Source organism: Hevea brasiliensis, chromosome 3 (genome assembly GCF_030052815.1).
Source record: "Hevea brasiliensis isolate MT/VB/25A 57/8 chromosome 3, ASM3005281v1, whole genome shotgun sequence".
NCBI classification, from domain to species: domain Eukaryota; kingdom Viridiplantae; phylum Streptophyta; class Magnoliopsida; order Malpighiales; family Euphorbiaceae; genus Hevea; species Hevea brasiliensis.
In genome coordinates this window covers 7652275-7668641 of record NC_079495.1, presented here as the reverse complement: position 1 = coordinate 7668641, position 16367 = coordinate 7652275, and the positions used below count along the sequence as shown (strand labels likewise).

Below are 16367 nucleotides of genomic sequence, written 5' to 3'. Positions count from 1 at the left end.
GGACCTCACTTCCAGAAAGCTTCCTTGAAGGAATCTGATGCGAAAGCAACCAAACTTCATCTTTCCCAAGCAATCTAATAGCATGACATCCAACTTCTCGTCTCTTAAATACAGTCTTGAATCCATCAACTTTCTCAAGGTAGGCCATGCTGAATCCATGCATCTCACTGTAAGTGGTTAAAAACACAACAATTTCATAGCATTGCTTATCTCTAGCACATGGATTTCTTTCTTCCACTCCTAAATCCACTTCATTTTAAAGTGCCCATACTGAACCCTTTTTCGGATAAATTCTATAAACTTCTCTTGCTGCCCTTTCACAATCAACAATGTGTGAAAAGATATCCAGGGAGTTAATGGTTGTCTTCCTAGAAACCTTAAATCTCCCACAAGATACATGAAATCCTGTTTTCTCCCAACAAATCAATCTTTCATCCCCGTTACATTGAAGATCCCCATTCATAGCATTGCTTATCTCTAGCACAAGGATTTCTTTCTTCCACTCCTAAATCCACTTCATTATAAAGTGCCCATACTGAACCCTTTTTCGGATAAATTCTATAAACTTCTCTTGCTGCCCTTTCACAATCAACAATGTGTGAAAAGATATCCAGGGAGTTAATGGTTGTCTTCCTAGAAACCTTAAATCTCCCACAAGATACATGAAATCCCGTTTTCTCCCAAGAAATCAATCTTTCATCCCCGTTACATTGAAGATCCAACAAACTCAACACCACCTCAAAAGGATTCACAGAAACAACTTTGTCAATCAAGCCATAATTCCTTGGCATTTTGTCATCATCATATGTAGCATTGTAGCCCACACTTGCCCTTTCTTAAAACTCCTCTCCACTCTATCTCTATTAAAGTCATAGAAATCAGAATCTTCCACTGTCATTATCTCAAAATCTCCACTTCTTAAACCCTTATGGTGCCCAATTTTCAAATTTATACTCTTCCCTAATGCAACACGCCTCTTAATTCCTACTCTCATCCGAGGTGCCTCCTTCTTCAAGTTCCATCTCTCCACCCTTCTTTGAAGCTGCACTTTTCTTATACTTTATATTCCTAAGCTTCTTCAAGACCCCAAGTTCTTCCTTCTCTTTCTCACTTCTCATCTTTCTTGCATCCTTCTGCTTCTGCTTCTCCTTCAATTTCTACTTCTCTTTAAAAGCTTTCTTCTTTGCTTCCAACTTCATCTCTGCTAGAGTCATCATTTCCTCTCCAACTTTCACCCTTTTTGGCTTTGATCGCACCAAGACTTCATCAACAGTACTAGTTTTCCTCTTCAAACCTCCAGTCCTCAATCTCCCACCAACCCATTCCACAGAACCACGCTCTTTCACCTTCAAGTTCACATTCCTCATTGTCTGACCCTCCATTTGACCAACGCCTAATTTATTCGTCAAACCTACGCTACCTTTCTTCTCACTGCTCCTGATATTTCCCATTGACCTCAACTCCTCAATCCTTCCACCATCACTCAGTTTTATCCTTGAAGCAACACTACCCATTTTTTGCTTAGACCCCAAGTCTCTGAATCCCTCAGCACTAACCACTTTTCTCCTCAACCTTTCACTCCTAACTCTAACGCTAGCCACCCCATTGTCCTCCTTATCCCCTTCTTCCACCTCCACAGCCTCAAAACTCTTCTTACAACTAGGACACACCAAATTGTGCCCCAAATACCTTCTCTCAAACTGATGCAAAAGCCTACACCTCGAACAAGCAGTCCAAAATGTCTCCACCAAAGTGCTGTCATTAATCCTCTCCTCCTGAGGCTTAATCCTCAACCTCATATCATATTTTTCCTCCTAATCTTGTCAGACAAAACCCTAAACCCCTCACCCACAAGCTTAAATGCCTCTTCACATCCTAAATAAGGGTTTTTATCAGGATGAAAGATTAAAGGCAACTTCTTGAATTGCTTCTTAATTGTGTTAATATGAGAGAAAGGCTCTACCTGGAGGATCTTGTACCAGTCCGTGATGTCAGAGTAGGTCTTGGAGGCCACACTGAGGATTTTGAACGCTGTAAGCATTGATGAGAGACCTTCTATGTTTGGAGAAAGACGGTGGGCTTTCTTGGCGTTTTTAAGAGCAGATTTGATATTGGAGTTGGTGTACTTCGTCTCGGCTATAGTTTTGAGAACAAGGGCTTCTTCCTTTAGGTCTGGCTCCACATCCATTGCTCCTAACGGAAGGAAGAAGAAGGAAATGGAGATCAAGGAGAGAGAGACTTGATAGTCCTTATTACATATAAATTAGTACGACAAGTTGATTTTTTTTTTATTTACACTTTATTGTATGAAATTTGATCCTATATATATTAATGATAGGTCAATTAATTTCATTTTTTTTTTAATTTCAAATAATTTAATTTTTAAAAAATTATTTTATTAATAAAATAAAATTTTAAGAATTAAATTATTTTAAATTTAAAAAAGTTTACAAAGTTAATAATTAATTTAAATGAACTAATCCATTAATAAAATCAATTTTAAAAACTAAATTGTTATGAATAAACTAATGATTTTTAAAATATTTGAAAGATTAATTTATAATTTACTTTAGAAATGTTTACATAAATCTAATTAATACATATACATATATATGAATTTTTAAAAAATATATATATAAAGTAAAATTTATTTATTTATTTATATTTTAGATTTATAGTGGGTTAAGTTTAAATATTTTTTTCATAATTTTATATGATAAAACATATATGAAAATTTTGAATATATGGTGGAAATATATAATTTTATTTTATATTTTAAAGAGAAATTCTCATTTATATCTAATATACTATATACCTAAAATATAAATATACGAGACTTATATATTTTTTTTATAAAAATTACTCGATATTCGAAACTCACTGGCTCCACTAATCTGGATTCGCATCGGATAAATTCACAAAGAGAGTTAAAGTGCTCTCTCCAAAATTTTAAAGATGCTATATATTCAAGACTCGAATCCAAAATCACTGATTAAGAAAAGAAGAGACTTTTATCATCCCATCTCACTCATTAAAAATTAAAATTCATATATTTAATAAATAAATTCCATCATATATTTTATATTTTTATTTATAATAAATCAATTTTAATAAAAAAAATTCTATTTTATATCACAGCATTGAAATTTAGAAAAACTTAGAAGATACTTTTGAAATGGATTGGATTGGGTTTGTCTAGTCCAGCATGAATTTTATGAGTCGGATCGGAAATGCAAATGATTTTTAGAACCGACTGGGGCCTCAAAGTTCATTCATACATGTTCAAACCAAAACTAAACCAGACAACGTTCTTCAAACATCAACCGAGATTGATTTTGGGCTGGACCAATAGGCTCGATTTACTTATTGGAGCCCAATGCATTATTTAGGTCTAACCTATTAACCTAAGTCTTTTATTATGCTACTTAACGATTTTTTAAGAAGTCAAATGGCTTATTTTTATAGTCTATTTTTTAAGATTCAACTAGACAGGTAAAATGAAATTTTAATTTGTATTAAAATTTTGAATAATTATATATTTATGAAAATCAAATTAAATCTTCATTTATTAATTGATTATTAATTATTTTTTACTAAATATATTTTTTATAAGAAAGTAATAATATAGTATCTTATAATTTTAATAGCAACTGATTTAATTTTATATTTAGTAAATGATATAAAGATATATACTATTTAATTTTTAATTTCAAAAGAAGTTATTAATAGGTTTTTTCATTATTATTAAATTATCTTAATTTATTTAATTTATTGCGTGTTGAGAAAGTGAAATGGCTAATTTTTTAAGAAGCCAAATAATTTATTCTTTCTTTAGAAGAGCATACAAATAGAATCAATGGTATGTGTATAAAAAAGGATAAGACAATTCCTTTTTTAGGCTTCGTTTGTTGTAACGTATTCAGTAATTACACACTCTGATTAGTTAATATGGAGATTTTGGTTAATAAATATATGAATTATAATAGTAATTTTGAGGATTACATACTATTATAGGATATTGCTTATAATAGTAAAATTTAAATTTTTGGAATGAGGTAAGAAATTAGCATTTCAAGACAAGATAATACATAAAAAAAAAAATCCAAATTACTTATTTAGATGCCTATAAATTGGAATTTCATAATTGAGCAAAGAATACAATATACAATTGAGAGAGAAGCAGCAGTAGCAGTAGTGCTGGAAGAAAAGATGATGAAGTCGAAAACTCTTCTCTTTATTTCTTGTCTCATGCTATTAGCTCTATCCTGCCTCGCTCAAGGTAAATTCTCATCTTCATGATTTATCTTTATATATATAATGAAGCAATTAGGAATTAAATTAAATAAACCTATTATTATTAATTTTTTTTTTTTTTTTATGTAGAGAATCCCACTTGGTGCCCTGCGAAGGAGGTGGTGGATGGGACCTGTGATTTATTCACAGGAGCGTATTTGTGCTCCCTTCATTATTTAGAGAAGTATGGATTAGAAAGTAGGCCAAAGAATTGCAATTGCAGCCCTTCAGGATCTAACCAAAGATTGTGCTCTTGCGAAATTGTTTGTAAATTTACTCATCATTGACTGCTTCTAAATTTGATATGCATGGATGTTTCATCAACTTGTATTGCTGAAGCTTTGGAAATTGTTAGCAATAAAATATTACTAAGAAGAGTTTTATTATTACAAGCTATAAGTTACTATTTATCCATCAATAAATTTTTATTTAGATTTAATTTATCACTGATACAGTGCCACCCTAAAATATTTGAGTTCTAATTCAATATAAATATAATTATTCCACTATATTAGGATTATGAATCTCACTCTTATTATATTTTCTTCAAAATAAGAATCGATTTCAAATACTAAATTGTACCATAAATAGGAGTATAGGAGTTCAAACCTCCTATTCTTTTCAGTCAATTTTACATTTTACTCAATATTTACACTAATTAGCAGGAAAAATCGGCAAACAACATCAATCATAGATCTGAAAAATAAACATGTGTGATACATATATTTAATAGATAAATCTTATCATGCAAGGAACAATGTAATTATTAAAAGTATTTTACTTTTTATATTATTTATTATATTAGATTTTAATATAATAAAATAATTTGATTAATTATAAATATTCTGATTAGGAAACATAATATTATTTATAAAAAAAAACTCAATTTTCATCATAGATAAAAACATATGATTGGATATAAACTAAATGAAAAAAAAAACAATGGTAATAAAAAAAAAGGGCTAATTGTATTAAATTTAATATTTCTTCATAATTTAATGTAATTTATTTTTTTTAATACTAAACAAAAATTTTCCATTTCAATGGTTATTTCGATTTCAATTAAATATTATTAAATCAATTAAATATTATTAAGATAATATTATTAAATTAAGTGTTATCTAATATCAATAATTTAATTTGTAATTTAAAAAATAATAAATTAAATGAAATTTCAAATTCAGTTATGTTTTAACTAATAAAACTAATTTCCATTTAACAAAAATTCAAATATTTATATTTTTTAAATTCTATTATTATAAATGTAGTGTTTAAATTTAATTATATTATGTTTCCAAAAAAATCATAAAAAATTGATTTCAGCTTTAATTATTTATTTAATATGATTCTCGATTCAATAAACTATATTGACACAATAAAATATATTTAGTAGACACGGTTTGGTTCTTCAAAGAATGAGAACCATGAACACTACTATTTTCAATACTAAAAAGAATAATAATAAGAAAATATTAATAACGTAATAATATAAATATAAATATAATTAATTAATATATTATTAATATTACCTCTTTATTTATTATTATTGCAAGAGATAATATCTTATGAATGGTATAATGCTAACTCTGTAATAACAATTTTTAAAAACTCACACTTATAATAATATAGATATACTTAAGAATAAATTAATTAAATTTAAATTTAATTGTCCTTAATAATTTTTTCTTGTTAGCATTGTTATTTAATTAAAATTAAAAAATTCATTTTAAGTTGTTGATTTAACAAATTTTAAAACTAATAATAATCTTTGACGATTTATATTACAAATTTTAAAACTAATAATAATCTTTGATGATTTATATTATTCTTATTTTTACTTTTATAAATTATAATTATTCAAATATTTAATTTTAATTAACATTCAAAAATTTTATAAACATTAATATATTATTTCATTAAAATAAAAAAAAAATCTTAGATATAACTTAACTTAAAAAATAATATGCAACTAATAAAATATTTTTAAATATATATAATAAATATTTAAATTAAATATAATTTTCAAAAAATAAATACTAATAAAAATATTTTAATATTATAATATACGATTAAATTATATATATTTATTTTTTTTTTATTTTTATTTTTTTATATAATATATTTTAATTAAATAAAAATAATAAAAATATAATATAATTAATTTTAAAAAAAAAAAAAATCTAATGCTTGGCCTCATAACTAATTATAATTTGAAGGTGATAAAGATACATGAGTATATAATATACAATTATCGAGAAAGAATCAATATCAATATTAAAATAGATTTAAAAATGATGCTAGTTTTTAGCGTTAAATTAGTGATTAATAATTGAATTAATGATATAGATGATAATAAATAAAATCGTATATGCTGATTTGATGTAATATATAATCAGAATATAAAAATAGAATCATTATCAATAGAGGAAAAGAAGATGAGACATTTCCTCTTTTAACCATAATTCAAAATGTTTCCTCTTTTAGCCATAATTCAAAATGTTAACATATCTATCTTATGAGATTTATAATTTCATTCAAAATTTTAAGATAGAATCATTTAAGATATAATTAGCATAATCATTCAAAATGTAATTAGCATAAATTATAAAAGTATTGTGGCCTAATTAAAAATTAGATAAATTATATAGACAATATCTCAACTTAAAGATATATGTAACAGCGATGTATATAAATTTTAATTTGTAATATAAAATCTCTTGATTTTTAATTTAAGTAACATATAATCTTTGTAACATTCAGTAGTAGTCGGTAGCAATTATAAAGAATGTTGATAGCAAGGTAAATTATAAATTAGTTTATTTTTTTAAATTCAATTACATGCAAATCATTCATATTAAAATTATAAAGAATGTATTAATGAGTTTCACCTCTGATATTAAAATCGTTTTCAGAACTCTGAGATTTCCAATTCGAGTTTTAATTGGAGTAATTGTATCAAAAAAATTATAGAGATTTTGGTTAAGGAATCTATGGCTTATAATAGTAGGATTAAGGATTGATTATTAATGAGAGGATAAGTATGATTTAAAGTTTTTAAATTAGATAAGAAGAATTAGCATTTCAGCACAATTTAAATTAATTTTCTTTAAATATAAAATTAGAAAAATAGAAACTCAACTCTGGGTCCGCGATATGAGTAATACGTTTTAATTACTGAATTAAAGTAGGCTAGACTCTGCTATAAATTAGTTATATAGATTCTCATAAATTGAAATTACATATTTGTGCAAAGAACACAATAGTGGAAGAAAAGATGAAGCAGCCAAAAACTTTCTTTTTATTTCTTGTCTCACGCTCTTGGCTCTCTCCTACCTCGCTCAAGGTAAATATGATTTATCATTACAATGAAGCAAGGAATTAAATTAAATCAATTTATTTATTTATTATTGATATGTAGGGGAGATCAAGTGGTGCCCTAAGAAGGACAAATTCCTAGGTGGGTCTTGTGGAGACAAGGGCAGCTATCAATGCTTGCTTGATTTCTTAGGGAAGTATGGAGCAAGCAGTATGCCAAAGAATTGCATATGCAGCCCTTCAGGATTTAACCAAAGACTGCACTTGCCAAATTGTTTGTCAAGAACAAGTGCCTTGAAACATAGCAGTATAATTAGCTCCATATGGATGTTTCATCAACTAGTATTGTTGAGCACTGGAAATGTTAATAATAAAACTTTATTGAGAAGGATGGGATTATTAGCTAAAAAGACTCAAGCCAATGGCTTTTAAATAATATTTCTAATTTTTATTTATTTATCTCTTCCTCTCTTTCTTTAAATTTATTTTAACATTTTTCTTGTCTAAACTCGATCTGAACACAAAATACATAATGTATATTGAGATTCACATATTAAACACATGGAGTATACATGTTTGTCTCTTAATCCATAATTCAAAAATAGCTATTTACTTGTGCAAACAATTTAAATTTTTATTTAATCTAAATTAAATAAATTTTAATTTATTAAATTAATTTTTTCATATATGATAAAAATTTTAATTTTTATATTTTTTATATCATTGCATACTGATTTAGTAATATTTAGTACAAAACAAAATAATCAATTAAATAAAAATTTCAATGGTTATTTCGATTTCAATTAAATATTATTAAATCAATTATATATTATTAAGATAATATTATTAAATTAAGTGTTATCTAATATCAATAATTTAATTTGTAATTAAAAAAATAAATTAAATGAAATTTCAAATTCAGTTATTTTTTAACTAATAAAACTAATTTCCATTTAACAAAAATTCAAATATTTATATTTTTTAAATTCCTTTTAAGTTGTTGATTTAACAAATTTTAAAACTAATAATAATGTTTGACGATTTATATTACAAATTTTAAAACTAATAATAATCTTTGATGATTTATATTATTCTTATTTTTACTTTTATAAATTATAATTATTCAAATATTTAATTTTAATTAATATTTAAAAAATTTATAAACATTAATATATTATTTCATTAAAATAAAAAAAAATCTTAGATATAAATTAACTTAAAAAATAATATGCAACTAATAAAATATTTTTAAATATTTAATTGTAAATATGAATTTCAAAAATTAAATACTAATAAAATATTTTAGTTAATATTATAATACGATTAAATTATATTTATTTATTTTTATTTTAAAGAATTTTAAATTTATATAAATTTTATAATTAATTTAAATAATAAAAATATAATTATAATTAATTTTAAAAATAAAGAGTAATCTTTGGCCTCATAACTAATTATAATTTGAAGGTGCAAAGATACATTAGTGATAGTTATAATATTTATGTACAAGAATCGAGAACGGGTCAATATTAAAATAGATTTAATGATGCTAAAAATTTAAACTTTTGTTAGTTTTTGACGTTAAATTAGTGATTAATAATTGAATGAATGATATAGATGATAATAAATAAAATCGTATATGCTGATTTGATGTAATATATAATCAGAATATAAAAATAGAATCATTATCAATAAAGGAAAAGAAGATCAGACATTTCCTCTTTTAACCATAATTCAAAATGTTTCCTCTTTTAGCCATAATTCAAAATGTTAACATATCTATCTTATGAGATTTATAATTTCATTCAAAATTTTAAGATAGAATCATTTAAGATATAATTAGCATAATCAGTCAAAATGTAATTAGCATAAATTATAAAAGTATTATGACCTAATTAAAAATTAAATAAATTATATAGACGATATCTCAACTTAAAGATATATGTAACAGCGATGCATATAAATTTTAATTTGTAATATAAAATTCCTTGATTTTTAATTTAAGTAACATATAATCTTTGTAACATTCAGTAGTCAGTAGCAATTATAGAGAATGTTGATAGCAAGGTAAATTATAAATTAGTTTATTTTTTTAAATTCAATTACATGCAAATCATTCATATTAAAATTATAAAGAATGTATTAATGTGTTTTACCTCTGATATTAAAATCATTTTTAGAACTCTGAGATTTCCAATTCGAGTTTTAATTGGAGTAATTGTATCAAAAAAATTATAGAGATTTTGGTTAATAAATCTATGGCTTATAATGGTAGGATTGAGGATTGATTATTAATGAGAGGATAAGTATGATTTAAAGTTTTTAAATTAGTTAAGAAGAATTAGCATTTCAGCACAATTTAAATTATTTTTCTTTAAATAGAAAATTAGAAAAATGGAAACTCAAATCTGTCTGGATCCGCGATATGAGTAATACGTTTTAATTATTGAATTAAATTAGGGTAGACTCTGCTATAAATTAGTTATATAGATTCCCATAAATTGAAATTTCATATTTGTGCAAAGAACACAATAGTGAAAGAAAAGATGATGAAGCCAAAAACTCTTCTTTTTATTTCTTGTCTCATGCTCTTGGCTATGTCCTGCCTCGCTCAAGGTAAATATGATTTATCATTATAATGAAGCAAGGAATTAAATTAAATAAAATTATTTATTTATTTATTATTGATATGTAGCAGAGATCAAGTGGTGCCCTAAGAAGGACAAATTCCTAGGTGGGTCTTGTGGAGACAAGGGCAGCTATCAATGCTTGCTTGATTTCTTAGGGAAGTATGGAGCAAGCAGTATGCCAAAGAATTGCATATGCAGCCCTTCAGGATTGAACCAAAGGCTGTGCACTTGCCAAATTGTTTGTCAAGAACAAGTGCCTTGAAACAGAGCAGTGTAATTAGCTCCATATGGATGTTTCATCAACTAGTATTGTTGAGCTCTGGAAATGTTAACAATAAAACTTTATTGAGAAGGATGGTATTATTAGCTAAAAAGACTCAAGCCAATGGCTTTTAAATAATATTTCTTATTTTAATTTATTTATCCCTTCCTCTCTTTCTTTAAATTTATTCTAACATTTTTATCGTCTAATCTCAATATGAATGCAATTGAGATTCACCTATTAAACACATGGATTGCACATATTTGTCTCTTAATTCATAATGAAGTCTATAGAAGAAATTTTCTTTATTATATTTCAGGAATAAATTACAAGATGATTATATTTGATTTTCATTTTTTAAAAAATTATTATTTTTAATTAAAAAAATTAAATTATTTCATTTTAAACATGAAAATTAGCTAGAAAATAATTAATCGAATTAACTTCTTTTAAAATTATATCTAAATAAAGTCTTATATTCAAGGGCTAATCAGAAGAAACATAAATAAAAGCGAGAGTCATTAGTTCATTAGGCACCTTCTCAATACAAACCATGTCACTAGCAGGAAAAATCTACAAACAGCATCAATCATAGATCTGAAAAACAAACATGTGTGATACATATATTTAATAGATGAATTATATCATGCGAAAAATAATATAATTATTAAAAGTATTTTACTTTTTATATTATTTATAATATTAGATTTTAATATAATAAAATAATTGAATTAATTATAAATATTCTGATTAGGAAACATAATATTATTTAAAAAAAAATTCAATTTTCATTATAGATAAAAACATATGATTGAATATAAACTCAATGAAAAAAAAAACAATGGTAATGAAAAAAAAAGGGCTAATTGTATTAAATTTAATATTTCTTCATAATTTAATGTAATTTATTTTTTTTAATACTAAACAAAATTTTTCCATTTCTTTAGTTTCATACTAACTATAATATGAAGGTGCAAAGATATGTCAGTGATAGTTATACTATTTGTGTACAAGAACTGATATTAAAATAGGTCGCTAAAAAATTAAATTTTTTTTTACAAATTTTAGTTTTTAATTGCTGATGAATATGAATTATAATAAATAAAATCATATATACTGATATGATGTAATATAGAGTCAGAATATAAAAATAGAATCATTATCTATATGGGAAAAAAAAAAAACTTTCCTCTTTTAACCATAATTCAAAAATAGCTATTTACTTGTGCTAATAATTTAAATTTTTATTTAATCTAAATTAAATTAATTTTAATTGATTAAATTAATTTTTTCATATATGATAAAAATTTTAATTTTTATATTTTGTATATCATTGCATACTGATTTAGTAATATTTAGTACAAAACAAAATAATCAATTAAATTAAAATTTCAATGGTTATTTCGATTTCAATTAAATATTATTAAATCAATTATATATTATTAAGATAATATTATTAAATTAAGTGTTATCTAATATCAATAATTTAATTTGTAATTAAAAAAATAATAAATTAAATGAAATTTCAAATTCAGTTATGTTTTAACTAATAAAACTAATTTCCATTTAACAAAAATTCAAATATTTATATTTTTTAAATTCTATATATTTTATATTTTTAAATAAAAATATTTTTTTTAATTATATTAAGTATTAATTAATTGTAGATACAATTTTCAAATTTTGGTTATTAATTTTTTAGTCATTAGCTTTATATATATATATATATATATATATATATATATATATATATATATATATATATATATATATATAATTGAAATGTCAAACATGCAAATAAAATTCCACAAAAATTATCTTATCACAATGCCTTTAAACTAATTTGAGACACAAGATTATATTGTAAAGAAGTGTCATGAAAGGATTATCACAATGCCTTTATCAACTATCTATTAGCAAAATATCCAAGATAATTCCTTGAAATGACAAAGGTTTAGAGTTATTAGAAATTGCTTATATCACAGTTGAAGAGCCTTCTTCAATTATGACCTGATTGAAGTCTCTTGTTTTGGTTAAGACAATCGCCTTTTGAGTTAAGACTTTTAATCTATGATTTTACTACTAAAAAATACTTTCTTTATATTAATATAAAATTAAAAAAAATTAAAATTAAAATTTAAACTTAGATAACTTTATCTAATAAAACTTTTGTTATCAAAATATGCATCACATGTTATTATTCTCGTTACAAAAATTCGTGATTTATTTTTTATATATTTTTTATTAATTTTTTATATAGTATATAAAATTATCATAGTATTATAAATATTATATTTAATAATTTAAATTAAAATATTAATTTTAATATCATTTAATTAATTATATAAATAAAAATATTTATCAATTTAAAAATTACTTTTTTATCCGTTCATACTTATGTGTTATATTATTAATATATAATAGTAACTTAATTATAAATTTAAATGTAATATAATAAAAAATATATAATAATAGGTTTTAAAAATATAAATAGGTGTAAATTTTTAAAAATTAAAATAAATTAATAATAAATGTAAATTAATTTAATAAATTTAATTCCTTTGAATTCTATTTTTTTATTTTTTTAAATAAAATTTGATTTGCATATATTTTATTTCAATTTTTGAAATTTGTATAACGAAATTAATATCTAAATTAATGTAAAAGAAAATTATTTGTAAAATTAGAAAATAGAATAATTTTTGAGATGAATTTTTATTAGTTTGGTGCATTATCATTATAAAATTTTTATTTTTATTATATTGATATTTTGAAATTTTATATTGTAATATTATTTAATATAAAACTAATAATAATCTTTGATGATTTAATAAAAGTTTCTAATTTTAAATTAAAAATTATAACAAAATTTATGTAAAAGAATTTTTAGAAAATAAATTTTATAAAAAAATCTAAATTTATATTATTGATATTTATAAGAATATTTTTATTAGTTCAAAAAATTAGTCTATTATTTGTACGTATAATATAATATAGTGCATTTAGTCTATTATTATAAATGTAGTGTTTAAATTTAATTATATTATGTTTCCAAAAAATCATAAAAAATTGATTTCAGCTTTAATTATTTATTTAATATGATTCTCGATTCAATAAACTATGTTAACACAACAAAATATATTTAGTGGATACGATTTGGTTCTTCAAAGAATGAGAACCATGAACACTACTATTTTCAATACTAAAAAGAGTAACAATAAGAAAATATTAATAATGTAATAATATAAATATAAATATAATTAATTAATATATTATTAATATTATCTCTTTATTTATTATTATTGTAAGAGATAATATTTTATAAGTGGTATAATACTAGCTCTATAATAACAACTTTTAAAAAATCACACTTGTAATAACATAGATATACATAAGGATAAATTAATTAAATTTAAATTTAATTGTCCTTAATAATTTTTAATTAAAATTAAAAAAAATTCCTTTTAAGTTGTTGATTTAACAAAATTTAAAACTAATAATAATCTTTGACGATTTATATTACAAATTTTAAAACTAATAATAATCTTTGATGATTTATATTATTCTTATTTTTACTTTTATAAATTATAATTATTCAAATATTTAATTTTAATTAATATTTAAAAAATTTATAAACATTAATATATTATTTCATTAAAATAAAAAAAATCTTAGATATAAATTAACTTAAAAAATAATATGCAACTAATAAAATATTTTTAAATATATATAATAAATATTTAATTGTAAATATGAATTTCAAAAATTAAATACTAATAAAATATTTTAGTTAATATTATAATATGATTAAATTATATTTATTTATTTATTTTTATTTTAAAGAATTTTAAATTTATATAAGTTTTATAACTAATTTAAATAATAAAAATATAATTATAATTAATTTTAAAAATAAAGAGTAATATTTGGCCTCATAACTAATTATAATTTGAAGGTGCAAAGATACATTAGTGATAGTTATAATATTTATGTACAAGAATCGAGAACGGGTCAATATTAAAATAGATTTAATGATGCTAAAAATTTAAACTTTTGTTAGTTTTTGACGTTAAATTAGTGATTAATAATTGAATGAATTATATAGATTATAATAAATAAAATCGTATATGCTAATTTGATGTAATATATAATCATAATATAAAAATAGAATCATTATCAATAGAGGAAAAGAAGATGAGACATTTCCTCTTTTAACCATAATTCAAAATGTTTCCTCTTTTAACCATAATTCAAAATGTTAACATATCTATCTTATGAGATTTATAATTTCATTCAAAATTTTAAGATAGAATCATTTAAGATATAATTAGCATAATCATTCAAAATGTAATTAGCATAAATTATAAAAGTATTATGGCCTAATTAAAAATTAAATAAATTATATAGACGATATCTCAACTTAAAGATATATGTAACAGCGATGCATATAAATTTTAATTTGTAATATAAAATCCCTTGATTTTTAATTTAAGTAACATATAATCTTTGTAACATTCAGTAGTCAGTAGCAATTATAGAGAATGTTGATAGCAAGGTAAATTATAAATTAGTTTATTTTTTTAAATTCAATTACATGCAAATCATTCATATTAAAATTATAAAGAATGTATTAATGTGTTTTACCTCTGATATTAAAATCATTTTTAGAACTCTGAGATTTCCAATTCGAGTTTTAATTGGAGTAATTGTATCAAAAAAATTATAGAGATTTTGGTTAATAAATCTATGGCTTATAATAGTAGGATTGAGGATTGATTATTAATGAGAGGATAAGTATGATTTAAAGTTTTTAAATTAGGTAAGAAGAATTAGCATTTCAGCACAATTTAAATTATTTTTCTTTAAATAGAAAATTAGAAAAATGGAAACTCAAATCTGTCTGGGTCCGCGATATGAGTAATACATTTTAATTACTGAATTAAATTAGGCTAGACTCTGCTATAAATTAGTTATATAGATTCCCATAAATTGGAATTGCATATTTGTGCAAAGAACACAATAGTAGAAGAAAAGATGATGAAGCCAAAAACTCTTCTTTTTATTTCTTGTCTCATGCTCTTGGCTCTGTCCTGTCTCGCTCAAGGTAAATATAATTTATCATTATAATGAATCAAGGAATTAAATTAAATAAAATTATTTATTTATTTATTATTGATACGTAGCAGAGATCAAGTGGTGCCCTAAGAAGGACAAATTCCTAGGTGGGTCTTGTGGAGACAAGGGCAGCTATCAATGCTTGCTTGATTTCTTAGGGAAGTATGGAGCAAGCAGTATGCCAAAGAATTGCATATGCAGCCCTTCAGGATTGAACCAAAGGCTGTGCACTTGCCAAATTGTTTGTCAAGAACAAGTGCCTTGAAACAGAGCAGTGTAATTAGCTCCATATGGATGTTTCATCAACTAGTATTGTTGAGCTCTGGAAATGTTAACAATAAAACTTTATTGAGAAGGATGGTATTATTAGCTAAAAAGACTCAAGCCAACGCCTTTTAAATAATACTTCTTATTTTTATTTATTTATCTCTTCCTTCCTTTCTTTAAATTTATTCTAACATTTTTATTGTCTAAACTCAATATGAAGTCTCTTAATTCATAATGAAGTCTAGAGAAGAATTTTTCTTTATTATATTTCAGGAATAAATTGCAAGATGATCATATTTGATTTCTATTTTTTAAAAAATTATTATTTTTAATTAAAAAAATTAAATTATTTCATTTTAAACATGAAAATTAGCTAAAAAAGAATTAATCGAATTAACTTCTTTTAAAATTCTATCTAAATAAAGTCTTGTATTCAAGGGCTAATAAGAAGAAACATCAATAAAAGTGAGGGCCATTAGTAGCTC

General features: G+C 23.1%; 1 pseudogene; it reads right to left on the bottom strand.

Moving 5' to 3' along the window:
* Positions 1-1957, bottom strand: LOC110648148 (uncharacterized; annotated as a pseudogene).
* Between the last annotated feature and the right edge of the window lie 14410 nt (positions 1958-16367).